We start from the raw sequence: 20,283 nt of genomic DNA on the forward strand, positions 1-20,283 counted from the left end.
ATTTCATTGCTGAGTTAAAATCCATTAGAGAACAAACTCTAGACACTTGGATTCCAACCCTGAACATGGAAAACAAAACTTACTTTTATTGTAACGCCAACTAGAAACCTCTTTAAAATGAATGGAAAAGCAATTCATATTTAGTTTTTAAATTAACAGTTTTAATAGCAACATTGTCATTGTAACTATAGATAGGTTATTTCATAATATACATCTTTTCAAAAAGCAGTGGTTTCATGTGTCAGGATGGCCGAGCGGTCTAAGGCGCTGAGTGGCCTGGGTTCAAATCCCACTTCTGACAATGTTATTCATTTTCTTCTTTGCTCTACAGTTTCTATTTCTTGTTACTTGTGAAAAGATTGGCTTTAGAATTAGACAAACACTCACTGCAAATCTCTTTCAATTTACAACATAAAAAATGCATCAATTATTTCATTATTTCCCATGTTGCAATAAAAGATCAGATTGTATTCTCCCTGGATAAAAGAGCTTGAAACCAACCACATATGTGTATATCATATTATTTTTATTATTTGATCCACAATTCTTTATTTACAGAGGTAGCAAAATAAAATATCTCACAAATTCAGAATGAGGGCTCCATATCTTTGGCTTAAGAAAACTGCTCTTCTCAGCCAATGGTCATGAACAGAAACCCCACTGGGGTCCACTAAATTGGCATCCAATCAAACCCATGAGCTAAATTAAGTAGCCAGTTTGTGCAAGATTCACAAATTTTATTTCATTGCTGAGTTAAAATCCATTAGAGAACAAACTCTAGACCCTTGGATTCCAACCCTGAACATGGAAAACAAAACTTACTTTTATTGTAACGCCAACTAGAAACCTCTTTAAAATGAATGGAAAAGCAATTCATATCTAGTTTTTAAATTAACAGTTTTAATAGCAACATTGTCAGTGTAACTATAGATAGGTTATTTCATAATATACATCTTTTAAAAAAGTAGTTGTTTCATGTGTCAGGATGGCCGAGCGGTCTAAGGCGCTGCGTTCAGGTCGCAGTCTCCTCTGGAGGCGTGGGTTCAAATCCCACTTCTGACAATGTTATTCATTTTCTTCTTTGCTCTACAGTTTCTATTTCTTGTTACTTGTGAAAAGATTGACTTTAGAATTAGACTTACACTCACTGCAAATCTCTTTCAATTTACAACATAAAAAATGCATCAATTATTTCATTATTTCCCATGTTGCAATAAAAGATCAGATTGTATTCTCCCTGGATAAAAGAGCTTGAAACCAACCACATATGTGTATATCATATTATTTTTATTATTTGATCCACAATTCTTTATTTACAGAGGTAGCAAAATAAAATATCTCACAAATTCAGAATGAGGGCTCCATATCTTTGGCTTAAGAAAACTGCTCTTCTCAGCCAATGGTCATGAACAGAAACCCCACTGGGGTCCACTAAATTGGCATCCAATCAAACCCATGAGCTAAATTAAGTAGCCAGTTTGTGCAAGATTCACAAATTTTATTTCATTGCTGAGTTAAAATCCATTAGAGAACAAACTCTAGACCCTTGGATTCCAACCCTGAACATGGAAAACAAAACTTACTTTTATTGTAACGCCAACTAGAAACCTCTTTAAAATGAATGGAAAAGCAATTCATATCTAGTTTTTAAATTAACAGTTTTAATAGCAACATTGTCAGTGTAACTATAGATAGGTTATTTCATAATATACATCTTTTCAAAAAGGAGTGGTTTCATGTGTCAGGATGGCCGAGCGGTCTAAGGCGCTGAGTTCAGGTCGCAGTCTCCTCTGGAGGCGTGGGTTCAAATCCCACTTCTGACAATGTTGTTCATTTTCTTCTTTGCTCTACAGTTTCTATTTCTTGTTACTTGTGAAAAGATTGACCCTAGATTTAGACAAACACTCACTGCAAATCTCTTTCAATTTACAGCATAAAACATGCATCAATTATTTCATTATTTCCCATGTTGCAATAAAAGATCAGATTGTATTCTCCCTGGATAAAAGAGCTTGAAACCAACCACATATGTGTATATCATATTATTTTTATTATTTGATCCACAATTCTTTATTTACAGAGGTAGCAAAATAAAATATCTCACAAATTCAGAATGAGGGCTCCATATCTTTGGCTTAAGAAAACTGCTCTTCTCAGCCAATGGTCATGAACAGAAACCCCACTGGGGTCCACTACAATGGCATCCAATCGAACCCATGAGCTAAATTAAGTAGCCAGTTTGTGCAAGATTCACAAATTTCATTTCACTGCTGAGTTAAAATCCATTAGAGAACAAACTCTAGACACTTGGATTCCAACCCTGAACATGGAAAACAAAACATACTTTTATTGTAACGCCAACTAGAAACCTCTTTAAAATGAATGAAAAAGCAATTCATATTTAGTTTTTAAATTAACAGTTTTAATAGCAACATTGTCATTGTAACTATAGATAGGTTATTTCATAATATACATCTTTTCAAAAAGCAGTGGTTTCATGTGTCAGGATGGCCGAGCGGTCTGAGGCGCTGAGTTCAGGTCGCAGTCTCCTCTGGAGGCGTGGGTTCAAATCCCACTTCTGACAATGTTGTTCATTTTCTTCTTTGCTCTACAGTTTCTATTTCTTGTTACTTGTGAAAAGATTGACTTTAGAATTAGACTTACACTCACTGCAAATCTCTTTCAATTTACAACATAAAAAATGCATCAATTATTTCATTATTTCCCATGTTGCAATAAAAGATCAGATTGTATTCTCCCTGGATAAAAGAGCTTGAAACCAACCACATATGTGTATATCATATTATTTTTATTATTTGATCCACAATTCTTTATTTACAGAGGTAGCAAAATAAAATATCTCACAAATTCAGAATGAGGGCTCCATATCTTTGGCTTAAGAAAACTGCTCTTCTCAGCCAATGGTCATGAACAGAAACCCCACTGGGGTCCACTAAATTGGCATCCAATCAAACCCATGAGCTAAATTAAGTAGCCAGTTTGTGCAAGATTCACAAATTTAATTTCATTGCTGAGTTAAAATCCATTAGAGAACAAACTCTAGACACTTGGATTCCAACCCTGAACATGGAAAACAAAACTTACTTTTATTGTAACGCCAACTAGAAACCTCTTTAAAATGAATGGAAAAGCAATTCATATTTAGTTTTTAAATTAACAGTTTTAATAGCAACATTGTCATTGTAACTATAGATAGGTTATTTCATAATATACATCTTTTCAAAAAGCAGTGGTTTCATGTGTCAGGATGGCCGAGCGGTCTAAGGCGCTGAGTGGCCTGGGTTCAAATCCCACTTCTGACAATGTTATTCATTTTCTTCTTTGCTCTACAGTTTCTATTTCTTGTTACTTGTGAAAAGATTGGCTTTAGAATTAGACAAACACTCACTGCAAATCTCTTTCAATTTACAACATAAAAAATGCATCAATTATTTCATTATTTCCCATGTTGCAATAAAAGATCAGATTGTATTCTCCCTGGATAAAAGAGCTTGAAACCAACCACATATGTGTATATCATATTATTTTTATTATTTGATCCACAATTCTTTATTTACAGAGGTAGCAAAATAAAATATCTCACAAATTCAGAATGAGGGCTCCATATCTTTGGCTTAAGAAAACTGCTCTTCTCAGCCAATGGTCATGAACAGAAACCCCACTGGGGTCCACTAAATTGGCATCCAATCAAACCCATGAGCTAAATTAAGTAGCCAGTTAGTGCAAGATTCACAAATTTTATTTCATTGCTGAGTTAAAATCCATTAGAGAACAAACTCTAGACCCTTGGATTCCAACCCTGAACATGGAAAACAAAACTTACTTTTATTGTAACGCCAACTAGAAACCTCTTTAAAATGAATGGAAAAGCAATTCATATCTAGTTTTTAAATTAACAGTTTTAATAGCAACATTGTCAGTGTAACTATAGATAGGTTATTTCATAATATACATCTTTTCAAAAAGGAGTGGTTTCATGTGTCAGGATGGCCGAGCGGTCTAAGGCGCTGAGTTCAGGTCGCAGTCTCCTCTGGAGGCGTGGGTTCAAATCCCACTTCTGACAATGTTGTTCATTTTCTTCTTTGCTCTACAGTTTCTATTTCTTGTTACTTGTGAAAAGATTGACCCTAGATTTAGACAAACACTCACTGCAAATCTCTTTCAATTTACAGCATAAAACATGCATCAATTATTTCATTATTTCCCATGTTGCAATAAAAGATCAGATTGTATTCTCCCTGGATAAAAGAGCTTGAAACCAACCACATATGTGTATATCATATTATTTTTATTATTTGATCCACAATTCTTTATTTACAGAGGTAGCAAAATAAAATATCTCACAAATTCAGAATGAGGGCTCCATATCTTTGGCTTAAGAAAACTGCTCTTCTCAGCCAATGGTCATGAACAGAAACCCCACTGGGGTCCACTACAATGGCATCCAATCGAACCCATGAGCTAAATTAAGTAGCCAGTTTGTGCAAGATTCACAAATTTCATTTCACTGCTGAGTTAAAATCCATTAGAGAACAAACTCTAGACACTTGGATTCCAACCCTGAACATGGAAAACAAAACATACTTTTATTGTAACGCCAACTAGAAACCTCTTTAAAATGAATGGAAAAGCAATTCATATTTAGTTTTTAAATTAACAGTTTTAATAGCAACATTGTCATTGTAACTATAGATAGGTTATTTCATAATATACATCTTTTCAAAAAGCAGTGGTTTCATGTGTCAGGATGGCCGAGCGGTCTTAGGCGCTGAGTGGCCTGGGTTCAAATCCCACTTCTGACAATGTTATTCATTTTCTTCTTTGCTCTACAGTTTCTATTTCTTGTTACTTGTGAAAAGATTGGCTTTAGAATTAGACAAACACTCACTGCAAATCTCTTTCAATTTACAACATAAAAAAATGCATCAATTATTTCATTATTTCCCATGTTGCAATAAAAGATCAGATTGTATTCTCCCTGGATAAAAGAGCTTGAAACCAACCACATATGTGTATATCATATTATTTTTATTATTTGATCCACAATTCTTTATTTACAGAGGTAGCAAAATAAAATATCTCACAAATTCAGAATGAGGGCTCCATATCTTTGGCTTAAGAAAACTGCTCTTCTCAGCCAATGGTCATGAACAGAAACCCCACTGGGGTCCACTACAATGGCATCAAATCGAACCCATGAGCTAAATTAAATAACCAGTTTGTGCAAGATTCACAAATTTAATTTCATTGCTGAGTTAAAATCCATTAGAGAACAAACTCTAGACACTTGGATTCCAACCCTGAACATGGAAAACAAAACATACTTTTATTGTAACGCCAACTAGAAACCTCTTTAAAATGAATGAAAAAGCAATTCATATTTAGTTTTTAAATTAACAGTTTTAATAGCAACATTGTCATTGTAACTATAGATAGGTTATTTCATAATATACATCTTTTAAAAAAGTAGTGGTTTCAGGTGTCAGGATGGCCGAGCGGTCTAAGGCGCTGCGTTCAGGTCGCAGTCTCCTCTGGAGGCGTGGGTTCAAATCCCACTTCTGACAATGTTATTCATTTTCTTCTTTGCTCTACAGTTTCTATTTCTTGTTACTTGTGAAAAGATTGACTTTAGAATTAGACTTACACTCACTGCAAATCTCTTTCAATTTACAACATAAAAAATGCATCAATTATTTCATTATTTCCCATGTTGCAATAAAAGATCAGATTGTATTCTCCCTGGATAAAAGAGCTTGAAACCAACCACATATGTGTATATCATATTATTTTTATTATTTGATCCACAATTCTTTATTTACAGAGGTAGCAAAATAAAATATCTCACAAATTCAGAATGAGGGCTCCATATCTTTGGCTTAAGAAAACTGCTCTTCTCAGCCAATGGTCATGAACAGAAACCCCACTGGGGTCCACTACAATGGCATCCAATCAAACCCATGAGCTAAATTAAGTAGCCAGTTTGTGCAAGATTCACAAATTTCATTTCATTGCTGAGTTAAAATCCATTAGAGAACAAACTCTAGACACTTGGATTCCAACCCTGAACATGGAAAACAAAACTTACTTTTATTGTAACGCCAACTAGAAACCTCTTTAAATGAATGGAAAAGCAATTCATATCTAGTTTTTAAATTAACAGTTTTAATAGCAACATTGTCATTGTAACTATAGATAGGTTATTTCATAATATACATCTTTTCAAAAAGAAGTGGTTTCATGTGTCAGGATGGCCGAGCGGTCTAAGGCGCTGCGTTCAGGTCGCAGTCTCCTCTGGAGGCGTGGGTTCAAATCCCACTTCTGACAATGTTGTTCATTTTCTTCTTTGCTCTACAGTTTCTATTTCTTGTTACTTGTGAAAAGATTGACTTTAGAATTAGACAAACACTCACTGCAAATCTCTTTCAATTTACAACATAAAAAATGCATCAATTATTTCATTATTTCCCATGTTGCAATAAAAGATCAGATTGTATTCTTCCTGGATGAAAGAGCTTGAAACCAACCACATATGTGTATATCATATTATTTTTATTATTTGATCCACAATTCTTTATTTACAGAGGTAGCAAAATAAAATATCTCACAAATTCAGAATGAGGGCTCCATATCTTTGGCTTAAGAAAACTGCTCTTCTCAGCCAATGGTCATGAACAGAAACCCCACTGGGGTCCACTACAATGGCATCCAATCAAACCCATGAGCTAAATTAAGTAGCCAGTCTGTGCAAGATTCACAAATTTCATTTCATTGCTGAGTTAAAATCCATTAGAGAACAAACTCTAGACCCTTGGATTCCAACCCTGAACATGGAAAACAAAACTTACTTTTATTGTAAAGCCAACTAGAAACCTCTTTAAAATGAATAGAAAAGCAATTCATATCTAGTTTTTAAATTAACAGTTTTAATAGCAACATTGTCATTGTAACTATAGATAGGTTATTTCATAATATACATCTTTTCAAAAAGCGGTGGTTTCATGTGTCAGGATGGCCGAGCGGTCTAAGGCGCTGCGTGGCGTGGGTTCAAATCTCCCTTCTGACAATGTTATTCATTTTCTTCTTTGCTCTACAGTTTCTATTTCTTGTTACTTGTGAAAAGATTGGCTTTAGAATTAGACAAACACTCACTGCAAATCTCTTTCAATAAACAACATAAAAAAGCATCAATTATTTCATTATTTCCCATGTTGCAATAAAAGATCAGATTGTATTCTACCTGGATAAAAGAGCTTGAAACCAACCACATATGTGTATATCATATTATTTTTATTATTTTATTCACAATTCTTTATTTACAGAGGTAGCAAAATAAAATATCTCACAAATTCAGAATGAGGGCTCCATATCTTTGGCTTAAGAAAACTGCTCTTCTCAGCCAATGGTCATGAACAGAAACCCCACTGGGGTCCACTACAATGGCATCCAATCAAACCCATGAGCTAAATTAAGTAGCCAGTTTGTGCAAGATTCACAAATTTAATTTCATTGCTGAGTTAAAATCCATTAGAGAACAAACTCTAGACATTTGGATTCCAACCCTGAACATGGAAAACAAAACTTACTTTTATTGTAACGCCAACTAGAAACCTCTTTAAAATGAATGGAAAAGCAATTCATATTTAATTTTTAAATTAGCAGTTTTAATAGCAACATTGTCATTGTAACTATAGATAGGTTATTTCATAATATACATCTTTTCAAACAGCAGTGGTTTCATGTGTCAGCATGGCCGAGCGGTCTAAGGCTCTGCGTTCAGGTCGCAGTCTCCTCTGGAGGCGTGGGTTCAAATCCCACTTTTGACAGTGTTATTCATTTTCTTCTTTGCTCTACAGTTTCTATTTCTTGTTACTTGTGAAAAGATTGACTTTAGAATTAGACAAACACTCACTGCAAATCTCTTTCAATTTACAACATAAAAAATGCATCAATTATTTCATTATTTCCCATGTTGCAATAAAAGATCAGATTGTATTCTCCCTGGATAAAAGAACTTGAAACCAACCACATATGTGTATATCATATTATTTTTATTATTTTATCCACAATTCTTTATTTACAGAGGTAGCAAAATAAAATATCTCACAAATTCAGAATGAGGGCTCCATATCTTTGGCTTAAGAAAACTGCTCTTCTCAGCCAATGGTCATGAACAGAAACCCCACTGGGGTCCACTACAATGGCATCCAATCGAACCCATGAGCTAAATTAAATAACCAGTTTGTGCAAGATTCACAAATTTAATTTCATTGCTGAGTTAAAATCCATTAGAGAACAAACTCTAGACACTTGGATTCCAACCCTGAACATGGAAAACAAAACATACTTTTATTGTAACGCCAACTAGAAACCTCTTTAAAATGAATGAAAAAGCAATTCATATTTAGTTTTTAAATTAACAGTTTTAATAGCAACATTGTCATTGTAACTATAGATAGGTTATTTCATAATATACATCTTTTAAAAAAGTAGTGGTTTCATGTGTCAGGATGGCCGAGCGGTCTAAGGCGCTGCGTTCAGGTCGCAGTCTCCTCTGGAGGCGTGGGTTCAAATCCCACTTCTGACAATGTTATTCATTTTCTTCTTTGCTCTACAGTTTCTATTTCTTGTTACTTGTGAAAAGATTGACTTTAGAATTAGACTTACACTCACTGCAAATCTCTTTCAATTTACAACATAAAAAATGCATCAATTATTTCATTATTTCCCATGTTGCAATAAAAGATCAGATTGTATTCTCCCTGGATAAAAGAGCTTGAAACCAACCACATATGTGTATATCATATTATTTTTATTATTTGATCCACAATTCTTTATTTACAGAGGTAGCAAAATAAAATATCTCACAAATTCAGAATGAGGGCTCCATATCTTTGGCTTAAGAAAACTGCTCTTCTCAGCCAATGGTCATGAACAGAAACCCCACTGGGGTCCACTACAATGGCATCCAATCAAACCCATGAGCTAAATTAAGTAGCCAGTTTGTGCAAGATTCACAAATTTCATTTCATTGCTGAGTTAAAATCCATTAGAGAACAAACTCTAGACACTTGGATTCCAACCCTGAACATGGAAAACAAAACTTACTTTTATTGTAACGCCAACTAGAAACCTCTTTAAAATGAATGGAAAAGCAATTCATATCTAGTTTTTAAATTAACAGTTTTAATAGCAACATTGTCATTGTAACTATAGATAGGTTATTTCATAATATACATCTTTTCAAAAAGCAGTGGTTTCATGTGTCAGGATGGCCGAGCGGTCTAAGGCGCTGCGTTCAGGTCGCAGTCTCCTCTGGAGGCGTGGGTTCAAATCCCACTTCTGACAATGTTATTTATTTTCTTCTTTGCTCTACAGTTTCTATTTCTTGTTACTTGTGAAAAGATTGACTTTAGAATTAGACAAACACTCACTGCAAATCTCTTTCAATTTACAACATAAAAAATGCATCAATTATTTCATTATTTCCCATGTTGCAATAAAAGATCAGATTGTATTCTTCCTGGATGAAAGAGCTTGAAACCAACCACATATGTGTATATCATATTATTTTTATTATTTGATCCACAATTCTTTATTTACAGAGGTAGCAAAATAAAATATCTCACAAATTCAGAATGAGGGCTCCATATCTTTGGCTTAAGAAAACTGCTCTTCTCAGCCAATGGTCATGAACAGAAACCCCACTGGGGTCCACTACAATGGCATCCAATCAAACCCATGAGCTAAATTAAGTAGCCAGTCTGTGCAAGATTCACAAATTTCATTTCATTGCTGAGTTAAAATCCATTAGAGAACAAACTCTAGACCCTTGGATTCCAACCCTGAACATGGAAAACAAAACTTACTTTTATTGTAAAGCCAACTAGAAACCTCTTTAAAATGAATAGAAAAGCAATTCATATCTAGTTTTTAAATTAACAGGTTTAATAGCAACATTGTCATTGTAACTATAGATAGGTTATTTCATAATATACATCTTTTCAAAAAGCGGTGGTTTCATGTGTCAGGATGGCCGAGCGGTCTAAGGCGCTGCGTGGCGTGGGTTCAAATCTCCCTTCTGACAATGTTATTCATTTTCTTCTTTGCTCTACAGTTTCTATTTCTTGTTACTTGTGAAAAGATTGGCTTTAGAATTAGACAAACACTCACTGCAAATCTCTTTCAATAAACAACATAAAAAAGCATCAATTATTTCATTATTTCCCATGTTGCAATAAAAGATCAGATTGTATTCTTCCTGGATAAAAGAGCTTGAAACCAACCACATATGTGTATATCATATTATTTTTATTATTTTATCCACAATTCTTTATTTACAGAGGTAGCAAAATAAAATATCTCACAAATTCAGAATGAGGGCTCCATATCTTTGGCTTAAGAAAACTGCTCTTCTCAGCCAATGGTCATGAACAGAAACCCCACTGGGGTCCACTACAATGGCATCCAATCAAACCCATGAGCTAAACTAAATAGCCAGTTTGTGCAAGATTCACAAATTTTATTTCATTGCTGAGTTAAAATCCATTAGAGAACAAACTCTAGACACTTGGATTCCAACCCTGAACATGGAAAACAAAACTTACTTTTATTGTAACGCCAACTAGAAACCTCTTTAAAATGAATGGAAAAGCAATTCATATTTAATTTTTAAATTAACAGTTTTAATAGCAACATTGTCATTGTAACTATAGATAGGTTATTTCATAATATACATCTTTTCAAACAGCAGTGGTTTCATGTGTCAGGATGGCCGAGCGGTCTAAGGCTCTGCGTTCAGGTTGCAGTCTCCTCTGGAGGCGTGGGTTCAAATCCCACTTTTGACAGTGTTATTCATTTTCTTCTTTGCTCTACAGTTTCTATTTCTTGTTACTTGTGAAAAGATTGACTTTAGAATTAGACAAACACTCACTGCAAATCTCTTTCAATTTACAACATAAAAAATGCATCAATTATTTCATTATTTCCCATGTTGCAATAAAAGATCAGATTGTATTCTCCCTGGATAAAAGAACTTGAAACCAACCACATATGAGTATATCATATTATTTTTATTATTTTATCCACAATTCTTTATTTACAGAGGTAGCAAAATAAAATATCTCACAAATTCAGAATGAGGGCTCCATATCTTTGGCTTAAGAAAACTGCTCTTCTCAGCCAATGGTCATGAACAGAAACCCCACTGGGGTCCACTACAATGGCATCCAATCAAACCCATGAGCTAAATTAAGTAGCCAGTTTGTGCAAGATTCATAAATTTCATTTCATTGCTGAGTTAAAATCCATTAGAGAACAAACTCTAGACACTTGGATTCCAACCCTGAACATGGAAAACAAAACTTACTTTTATTGTAACGCCAACTAGAAACCTCTTTAAAATTAATGGAAAAGCAATTCATATCTAGTTTTTAAATTAACAGTTTTAATAGCTACATTGTCATTGTAACTATAGATAGGTTATTTCATAATATACATCTTTTTAAAAAGGACTGGTTTCATGTGTCAGGATGGCCGAGCGGTCTAAGGTGCTGCGTTCAGGTCGCAGTTTCCTCTGGAGGCGTGGGTTCAAATCCCTCTTCTGACAATGTTATTCATTTTCTTCTTTGCTCTACAGTTTCTATTTCTTGTTACTTGTGAAAAGATTGACTAGAATTAGACAAACACTCACTGCAAATCTCTTTCAATTTACAACATAAAAAATGCATCAATTATTTCATTATTTCCCATGTTGCAATAAAAGATCATATTGTATTCTCCCTGGATAAAAGAGCTTGAAACCAACCACATATGTGTATATCATATTATTTTTATTATTTGATCCACAATTCTTTATTTACAGAGGTAGCAAAATAAAATATCTCACAAATTCAGAATGAGGGCTCCATATCTGTGGCTTAAGAAAACTGCTCTTCTCAGCCAATGGTCATGAACAGAAACCCCACTGGGGTCCACTACAATGGCATCCAATCAAACCCATGAGCTAAATTAAGTAGACAGTTTGTGCAAGATTCACAAATTTCATTTCATTGCTGAGTTAAAATCCATTAGAGAACAAACTCTAGACACTTGGATTCCAACCCTGAACATGGAAAACAAAACTTACTTTTATTGTAACGCCAACTAGAAACCTCTTTAAAATGAATGGAAAAGCAATTCATATCTAGTTTTTAAATTAATAGTTTTAATAGCAACATTGTCATTGTAACTATAGATAGGTTATTTCATAATATACATCTTTTCAAAAAGCAGTGGTTTCATGTGTCAGGATGGCCGAGTGGTCTAAGACGCTGCGTTCAGATTGCAGTCTCCTCTGGAGGCGTGGGTTCAAATCCCACTTCTGACAATGTTATTCATTTTCTTCTTTGCTCTACAGTTTCTATTTCTTGTTACTTGTGAAAAGATTGACTTTAGAATTAGACAAACACTCACTGCAAATCTCTTTCAATTTACAACATAAAAAATGCATCAATTATTTCATTATTTCCCATGTTGCAATAAAAGATCAGATTGTATTCTCCCTGGATAAAAGAGAAACCAACCACATATGTGTATATCATATTATTTTTATTATTTGATCCACAATTCTTTATTTACAGAGGTAGCAAAATAAAATATCTCACAAATTCAGAATGAGGGCTCCATATCTTTGGCTTAAGAAAACTGCTCTTCTCAGCCAATGGTCATGAACAGAAACACCACTGGGGTCCACTACAATGGCATCCAATCGAACCCATGAGCTAAATTAAATAACCAGTTTGTGCAAGATTCACAAATTTAATTTCATTGCTGAGTTAAAATCCATTAGAGAACAAACTCTAGACACTTGGATTCCAACCCTGAACATGGAAAACAGAACTTACTTTTATTGTAAAGCCAACTAGAAACCTCTTTAAAATGAATGGAAAAGCAATTCATATCTAGTTTTTAAATTAACAGTTTTAATAGCAACATTGTCATTGTAACTATAGATGGGTTATTTCATAATATACATCTTTTAAAAAAGTAGTTGTTTCATGTGTCAGGATGGCCGAGCGGTCTAAGGCGCTGCGTTCAGGTCGCAGTCTCCTCTGGAGGCGTGGGTTCAAATCCCATTTCTGACAATGTTATTCATTTTCTTCTTTGCTCTACAGTTTCTATTTCTTGTTACTTGTGAAAAGATTGACTTTAGAATTAGACAAACACTCACTGCAAATCTCTTTCAATTTACAACATAAAAAATGCATCAATTATTTCATTATTTCCCATGTTGCAATAAAAGATCAGATTGTATTCTTCCTGGATAAAAGAGCTTGAAACCAACCACATATGTGTATATCATATTATTTTTATTATTTTATCCACAATTCTTTATTTACAGAGGTAGCAAAATAAAATATCTCACAAATTCAGAATGAGGGCTCCATATCTTTGGCTTAAGAAAACTGCTCTTCTCAGCCAATGGTCATGAACAGAAACCCCACTGGGGTCCACTACAATGGCATCCAATCAAACCCATAAGCTAAATTAAATAGCCAGTTTGTGCAAGATTCACAAAGTTTATTTCATTGCTGAGTTAAAATCCATTAGAGAACAAACTCTAGACACTTGGATTCCAACCCTGAACATGGAAAACAAAACTTACTTTTATTGTAACGCCAACTAGAAACCTCTTTAAAATGAATGGAAAAGCAATTCATATTTAATTTTTAAATTAACAGTTTTAATAGCAACATTGTCATTGTAACTATAGATAGGTTATTTCATAATATACATCTTTTCAAACAGCAGTGGTTTCATGTGTCAGGATGGCCGAGCGGTCTAAGGCTCTGCGTTCAGGTTGCAGTCTCCTCTGGAGGCGTGGGTTCAAATCCCACTTTTGACAGTGTTATTCATTTTCTTCTTTGCTCTACAGTTTCTATTTCTTGTTACTTGTGAAAAGATTGACTTTAGAATTAGACAAACACTCACTGCAAATCTCTTTCAATTTACAACATAAAAAATGCATCAATTATTTCATTATTTCCCATGTTGCAATAAAAGATCAGATTGTATTCTCCCTGGATAAAAGAACTTGAAACCAACCACATATGTGTATATCATATTATTTTTATTATTTTATCCACAATTCTTTATTTACAGAGGTAGCAAAATAAAATATCTCACAAATTCAGAATGAGGGCTCCATATCTTTGGCTTAAGAAAACTGCTCTTCTCAGCCAATGGTCATGAACAGAAACCCCACTGGGGTCCACTACAATGGCATCCAATCAAACCCATGAGCTAAATTAAGTAGCCAGTTTGTGCAAGATTCATAAATTTCATTTCATTGCTGAGTTAAAATCCATTAGAGAACAAACTCTAGACACTTGGATTCCAACCCTGAACATGGAAAACAAAACTTACTTTTATTGTAACGCCAACTAGAAACCTCTTTAAAATTAATGGAAAAGCAATTCATATCTAGTTTTTAAATTAACAGTTTTAATAACTACATTGTCATTGTAACTATAGATAGGTTATTTCATAATATACATCTTTTTAAAAAGGAGTGGTTTCATGTGTCAGGATGGCCGAGCGGTCTAAGGTGCTGCGTTCAGGTCGCAGTCTCCTCTGGAGGCGTGGGTTCAAATCCCTCTTCTGACAATGTTATTCATTTTATTCTTTGCTCTACAGTTTCTATTTCTTGTTACTTGTGAAAAGATTGACTAGAATTAGACAAACACTCACTGCAAATCTCTTTCAATTTACAACATAAAAAATGCATCAATTATTTCATTATTTCCCATGTTGCAATAAAAGATCATATTGTATTCTCCCTGGATAAAAGAGCTTGAAACCAACCACATATGTGTATATCATATTATTTTTATTATTTGATCCACAATTCTTTATTTACAGAGGTAGCAAAATAAAATATCTCACAAATTCAGAATGAGGGCTCCATATCTGTGGCTTAAGAAAACTGCTCTTCTCAGCCAATGGTCATGAACAGAAACCCCACTGGGGTCCACTACAATGGCATCCAATCAAACCCATGAGCTAAATTAAGTAGCCAGTTTGTGCAAGATTCACAAATTTCATTTCATTGCTGAGTTAAAATCCATTAGAGAACAAACTCTAGACACTTGGATTCCAACCCTGAACATGGAAAACAAAACTTACTTTTATTGTAACGCCAACTAGAAACCTCTTTAAAATGAATGGAAAAGCAATTCATATCTAGTTTTTAAATTAATAGTTTTAATAGCAACATTGTCATTGTAACTATAGATAGGTTATTTCATAATATACATCTTTTCAAAAAGCAGTGGTTTCATGTGTCAGGATGGCCGAGTGGTCTAAGACACTGCGTTCAGATCGCAGTCTCCTCTGGAGGCGTGGGTTCAAATCCCACTTCTGACAATGTTATTCATTTTCTTCTTTGCTCTACAGTTTCTATTTCTTGTTACTTGTGAAAAGATTGACTTTAGAATTAGACAAACACTCACTGCAAATCTCTTTCAATTTACAACATAAAAAATGCATCAATTATTTCATTATTTCCCATGTTGCAATAAAAGATCAGATTGTATTCTCCCTGGATAAAAGAGAAACCAACCACATATGTGTATATCATATTATTTTTATTATTTGATCCACAATTCTTTATTTACAGAGGTAGCAAAATAAAATATCTCACAAATTCAGAATGAGGGCTCCATATCTTTGGCTTAAGAAAACTGCTCTTCTCAGCCAATGGTCATGAACAGAAACACCACTGGGGTCCACTACAATGGCATCCAATCGAACCCATGAGCTAAATTAAATAACCAGTTTGTGCAAGATTCACAAATTTAATTTCATTGCTGAGTTAAAATCCATTAGAGAACAAACTCTAGACACTTGGATTCCAACCCTGAACATGGAAAACAGAACTTACTTTTATTGTAAAGCCAACTAGAAACCTCTTTAAAATGAATGGAAAAGCAATTCATATCTAGTTTTTAAATTAACAGTTTTAATAGCAACATTGTCATTGTAACTATAGATGGGTTATTTCATAATATACATCTTTTCAAAAAGTTGTGGTTTCATGTGTCAGGATGGCCGAGCGGTCTAAGGCGCTGCGTTCAGGTCGCAGTCTCCTCTGGAGGCGTGGGTTCAAATCCCATTTCTGACAATGTTATTCATTTTCTTCTTTGCTCTACAGTTTCTATTTCTTGTTACTTGTGAAAAGATTGACTTTAGAATTAGACAAACACTCACTGCAAATCTCTTTCAATTTACAACATAAAAAATGCATCAATTATTTCATTATTTCCCATGTTGCAATAAAAGATCAGATTGTATTCTCCCTGGATAAAAGAGCTTGAAACCAACCACATATGTATATATCATATTATTTTTATTATTTGATCCACAATTCTTTATTTACAGAGGTAGCAAAATAAAATATCTCACAAATTCAGAATGAGGGCTCCATATCTTTGGCTTAAGAAAACTGCTCTTCTCAGCCAATGGTCATGAACAGAAACCCCACTGGGGTCCACTACAATGGCATCCAATCAAACCCATGAGCTAAATTAAGTAGCCAGTTTGTGCAAGATTCACAAATTTCATTTCATTGCTGAGTTAAAATCCATTAGAGAACAAACTCTAGACACTTGGATTCCAACCCTGAACATGGAAAACAAAACTTACTTTTATTGTAAAGCCAACTAGAAACCTCTTTAAAATGAATGGAAAAGCAATTCATATCTAGTTTTTAAAGTAACAGTTTTAATAGCAACATTGTCATTGTAACTATAGATAGGTTATTTCATAATATACATCTTTTCAAAAGCAGTGGTTTCATGTGTCAGGATGGCCGAGCGGTCTAAGGCGCTGCGTTCAGGTCGCAGTCTCCTCTGGAGGCGTGGGTTCAAATCCCACTTCTGACAATGTTGTTCATTTTCTTCTTTGCTCTACAGTTTCTATTTCTTGTTACTTGTGAAAAGATTGACTTTAGAATTAGACAACACTCACTGCAAATCTCTTTCAATTTACAACATAAAAAATGCATCAATTATTTCATTATTTCCCATGTTGCAATAAAAGATCACATTGTATTCTCCCTGGATAAAAGAGCTTGAAACCAACCACATATGTGTATATCATATTATTTTTATTATTTGATCCACAATTCTTTATTTACAGAGGTAGCAAAATAAAATATCTCACAAATTCAGAAGGAGGGCTACATATCTTTGGCTTAAGAAAACTGCTCTTCTCAGCCAATGGTCATGAACAGAAACCCCACTGGGGTCCACTACAATGGCATCCAATCAAACCCATGAGCTAAATTAAGTAGCCAGTTTGTGCAAGATTCACAAATTTTATTTCATTGCTGAGTTAAAATCCATTAGAGAACAAACTCTAGACACTTGGATTCCAACCCTGAACATGGAAAACAAAACTTACTTTTATTGTAAAGCCAACTAGAAACCTCTTTAAAATGAATGGAAAAGCAATTCATATCTAGTTTTTCAATTAACAGTTTTAATAGCAACATTGTCATTGTAACTATAGATAGGTTATTTCATAATATACATCTTTTCAAAAAGCAGTGGTTTCATGTGTCAGGATGGCCGAGCGGTCTAAGGCGCTGCATTCAGGTCGCAGTCTCCTCTGGAGGCGTGGGTTCAAATCCCTCTTCTGACAATGTTATTCATTTTCTTCTTTGCTCTACAGTTTCTATTTCTTGTTACTTGTGAAAAGATTGACTAGAATTAGACAAACACTCACTGCAAATCTCTTTCAATTTACAACATAAAAAATGCATCAATTATTTCATTATTTCCCATGTTGCAATAAAAGATCATATTGTATTCTCCCTGGATAAAAGAGAAACCAACCACATATGTGTATATCATATTATTTTTATTATTTGATCCACAATTCTTTATTTACAGAGGTAGCAAAATAAAATATCTCACAAAATCAGAATGAGGGCTCCATATCTTTGGCTTAAGAAAACTGCTCTTCTCAGCCAATGGTCATGAACAGAAACCCCACTGGGGTCCACTACAATGGCATCCAATCAAACCCATGAGCTAAATTAAATAACCAGTTTGTGCAAGATTCACAAATTTAATTTCATTGCTGAGTTAAAATCCATTAGAGAACAAACTCTAGACACTTGGATTCCAACCCTGAACATGGAAAACAGAACTTACTTTTATTGTAAAGCCAACTAGAAACCTCTTTAAAATGAATGGAAAAGCAATTCATATCTAGTTTTTAAATTAACAGTTTTAATAGCAACATTGTCATTGTAACTATAGATGGGTTATTTCATAATATACATCTTTTCAAAAAGTTGTGGTTTCATGTGTCAGGATGGCCGAGCGGTCTAAGGCGCTGCGTTCAGGTTGCAGTCTCCTCTGGAGGCGTGGGTTCAAATCTCATTTCTGACAATGTTATTCATTTTCTTCTTTGCTCTACAGTTTCTATTTCTTGTTACTTGTGAAAAGATTGACTTTAGAATTAGACAAACACTCACTGCAAATCTCTTTCAATTTACAACATAAAAAATGCATCAATTATTTCATTATTTCCCATGTTGCAATAAAAGATCAGATTGTATTCTCCCTGGATAAAAGAGCTTGAAACCAACCACATATGTATATATCATATTATTTTTATTATTTGATCCACAATTCTTTATTTACAGAGGTAGCAAAATAAAATATCTCACAAATTCAGAATGAGGGCTCCATATCTTTGGCTTAAGAAAACTGCTCTTCTCAGCCAATGGTCATGAACAGAAACCCCACTGGGGTCCACTACAATGGCATCCAATCAAACCCATGAGCTAAATTAAGTAGCCAGTTTGTGCAAGATACACGAATGTCATTTCATTGCTGAGTTAAAATCCATTAGAGAACAAACTCTAGACACTTGGATTCCAACCCTGAACATGGAAAACAAAACTTACTTTTATTGTAAAGCCAACTAGAAACCTCTTTAAAATGAATGGAAAAGCAATTCATATCTAGTTTTTAAAGTAACAGTTTTAATAGCAACATTGTCATTGTAACTATAGATAGGTTATTTCATAATATACATCTTTTCAAAAGCAGTGGTTTCATGTGTCAGGATGGCCGAGCGGTCTAAGGCGCTGCGTTCAGGTCGCAGTCTCCTCTGGAGGCGTGGGTTCAAATCCCACTTCTGACAATGTTGTTCATTTTCTTCTTTGCTCTACAGTTTCTATTTCTTGTTACTTGTGAAAAGATTGACTTTAGAATTAGACAAACACTCACTGCAAATCTCTTTCAATTTACAACATAAAAAATGCATCAATTATTTCATTATTTCCCATGTTGCAATAAAAGATCACATTGTATTCTCCCTGGATAAAAGAGCTTGAAACCAACCACATATGTGTATATCATATTATTTTTATTATTTGATCCACAATTCTTTATTTACAGAGGTAGCAAAATAAAATATCTCACAAATTCAGAAGGAGGGCTCCATATCTTTGGCTTAAGAAAACTGCTCTTCTCAGCCAATGGTCATGAACAGAAACCCCACTGGGGTCCACTACAATGGCATCCAATCAAACCCATGAGCTAAATTAAGTAGCCAGTTTGTGCAAGATTCACAAATTTCATTTCATTGCTGAGTTAAAATCCATTAGAGAACAAACTCTAGACACTTGGATTCCAACCCTGAACATGGAAAACAAAACTTACTTTTATTGTAAAGCCAACTAGAAACCTCTTTAAAATGAATGGAAAAGCAATTCATATCTAGTTTTTAAAGTAACAGTTTTAATAGCAACATTGTCATTGTAACTATAGATAGGTTATTTCATAATATACATCTTTTCAAAAGCAGTGGTTTCATGTGTCAGGATGGCCGAGCGGTCTAAGGCGCTGCGTTCAGGTCGCAGTCTCCTCTGGAGGCGTGGGTTCAAATCCCACTTCTGACAATGTTGTTCATTTTCTTCTTTGCTCTACAGTTTCTATTTCTTGTTACTTGTGAAAAGATTGACTTTAGAATTAGACAACACTCACTGCAAATCTCTTTCAATTTACAACATAAAAAATGCATCAATTATTTCATTATTTCCCATGTTGCAATAAAAGATCACATTGTATTCTCCCTGGATAAAAGAGCTTGAAACCAACCACATATGTGTATATCATATTATTTTTATTATTTGATCCACAATTCTTTATTTACAGAGGTAGCAAAATAAAATATCTCACAAATTCAGAAGGAGGGCTACATATCTTT

General features: G+C 34.2%; 22 non-coding genes across 22 annotated transcripts; all 22 read left to right on the forward strand.

Moving 5' to 3' along the window:
- The first annotated feature begins 979 nt into the window (after positions 1–979).
- Positions 980–1,062, forward strand: TRNAL-CAG (transfer RNA leucine (anticodon CAG)). The gene has a single exon. It is a non-coding gene; the product is annotated as a tRNA-Leu (tRNA).
- Positions 1,063–1,740: 678 nt separating this feature from the next.
- On the forward strand, positions 1,741–1,823 carry TRNAL-CAG (transfer RNA leucine (anticodon CAG)). Its single transcript has one exon. It is a non-coding gene; the product is annotated as a tRNA-Leu (tRNA).
- Positions 1,824–2,501: 678 nt separating this feature from the next.
- Positions 2,502–2,584, forward strand: TRNAL-CAG (transfer RNA leucine (anticodon CAG)). Its single transcript has one exon. It is a non-coding gene; the product is annotated as a tRNA-Leu (tRNA).
- A 1,417-nt stretch (positions 2,585–4,001) lies between these two features.
- Positions 4,002–4,084, forward strand: TRNAL-CAG (transfer RNA leucine (anticodon CAG)). The gene has a single exon. It is a non-coding gene; the product is annotated as a tRNA-Leu (tRNA).
- Positions 4,085–5,502: 1,418 nt separating this feature from the next.
- Positions 5,503–5,585, forward strand: TRNAL-CAG (transfer RNA leucine (anticodon CAG)). The gene has a single exon. It is a non-coding gene; the product is annotated as a tRNA-Leu (tRNA).
- A 677-nt stretch (positions 5,586–6,262) lies between these two features.
- TRNAL-CAG (transfer RNA leucine (anticodon CAG)) lies at positions 6,263–6,345 on the forward strand. Its single transcript has one exon. It is a non-coding gene; the product is annotated as a tRNA-Leu (tRNA).
- Positions 6,346–7,761: 1,416 nt separating this feature from the next.
- TRNAL-CAG (transfer RNA leucine (anticodon CAG)) lies at positions 7,762–7,844 on the forward strand. The gene has a single exon. It is a non-coding gene; the product is annotated as a tRNA-Leu (tRNA).
- A 678-nt stretch (positions 7,845–8,522) lies between these two features.
- Positions 8,523–8,605, forward strand: TRNAL-CAG (transfer RNA leucine (anticodon CAG)). Its single transcript has one exon. It is a non-coding gene; the product is annotated as a tRNA-Leu (tRNA).
- A 678-nt stretch (positions 8,606–9,283) lies between these two features.
- On the forward strand, positions 9,284–9,366 carry TRNAL-CAG (transfer RNA leucine (anticodon CAG)). The gene has a single exon. It is a non-coding gene; the product is annotated as a tRNA-Leu (tRNA).
- Positions 9,367–10,782: 1,416 nt separating this feature from the next.
- Positions 10,783–10,865, forward strand: TRNAL-CAG (transfer RNA leucine (anticodon CAG)). The gene has a single exon. It is a non-coding gene; the product is annotated as a tRNA-Leu (tRNA).
- Positions 10,866–11,543: 678 nt separating this feature from the next.
- TRNAL-CAG (transfer RNA leucine (anticodon CAG)) lies at positions 11,544–11,626 on the forward strand. The gene has a single exon. It is a non-coding gene; the product is annotated as a tRNA-Leu (tRNA).
- Positions 11,627–12,302: 676 nt separating this feature from the next.
- On the forward strand, positions 12,303–12,385 carry TRNAL-CAG (transfer RNA leucine (anticodon CAG)). Its single transcript has one exon. It is a non-coding gene; the product is annotated as a tRNA-Leu (tRNA).
- A 674-nt stretch (positions 12,386–13,059) lies between these two features.
- On the forward strand, positions 13,060–13,142 carry TRNAL-CAG (transfer RNA leucine (anticodon CAG)). Its single transcript has one exon. It is a non-coding gene; the product is annotated as a tRNA-Leu (tRNA).
- A 678-nt stretch (positions 13,143–13,820) lies between these two features.
- TRNAL-CAG (transfer RNA leucine (anticodon CAG)) lies at positions 13,821–13,903 on the forward strand. The gene has a single exon. It is a non-coding gene; the product is annotated as a tRNA-Leu (tRNA).
- Positions 13,904–14,581: 678 nt separating this feature from the next.
- On the forward strand, positions 14,582–14,664 carry TRNAL-CAG (transfer RNA leucine (anticodon CAG)). Its single transcript has one exon. It is a non-coding gene; the product is annotated as a tRNA-Leu (tRNA).
- Positions 14,665–15,340: 676 nt separating this feature from the next.
- Positions 15,341–15,423, forward strand: TRNAL-CAG (transfer RNA leucine (anticodon CAG)). The gene has a single exon. It is a non-coding gene; the product is annotated as a tRNA-Leu (tRNA).
- Positions 15,424–16,097: 674 nt separating this feature from the next.
- On the forward strand, positions 16,098–16,180 carry TRNAL-CAG (transfer RNA leucine (anticodon CAG)). Its single transcript has one exon. It is a non-coding gene; the product is annotated as a tRNA-Leu (tRNA).
- A 677-nt stretch (positions 16,181–16,857) lies between these two features.
- On the forward strand, positions 16,858–16,940 carry TRNAL-CAG (transfer RNA leucine (anticodon CAG)). Its single transcript has one exon. It is a non-coding gene; the product is annotated as a tRNA-Leu (tRNA).
- A 677-nt stretch (positions 16,941–17,617) lies between these two features.
- TRNAL-CAG (transfer RNA leucine (anticodon CAG)) lies at positions 17,618–17,700 on the forward strand. Its single transcript has one exon. It is a non-coding gene; the product is annotated as a tRNA-Leu (tRNA).
- Positions 17,701–18,372: 672 nt separating this feature from the next.
- Positions 18,373–18,455, forward strand: TRNAL-CAG (transfer RNA leucine (anticodon CAG)). Its single transcript has one exon. It is a non-coding gene; the product is annotated as a tRNA-Leu (tRNA).
- A 677-nt stretch (positions 18,456–19,132) lies between these two features.
- On the forward strand, positions 19,133–19,215 carry TRNAL-CAG (transfer RNA leucine (anticodon CAG)). The gene has a single exon. It is a non-coding gene; the product is annotated as a tRNA-Leu (tRNA).
- Positions 19,216–19,892: 677 nt separating this feature from the next.
- TRNAL-CAG (transfer RNA leucine (anticodon CAG)) lies at positions 19,893–19,975 on the forward strand. The gene has a single exon. It is a non-coding gene; the product is annotated as a tRNA-Leu (tRNA).
- The last annotated feature ends 308 nt before the right edge of the window (positions 19,976–20,283 follow it).

The sequence above is a fragment of the Pseudophryne corroboree genome, chromosome 1, assembly GCF_028390025.1.
Source record: "Pseudophryne corroboree isolate aPseCor3 chromosome 1, aPseCor3.hap2, whole genome shotgun sequence".
NCBI lineage: Eukaryota > Metazoa > Chordata > Amphibia > Anura > Myobatrachidae > Pseudophryne > Pseudophryne corroboree.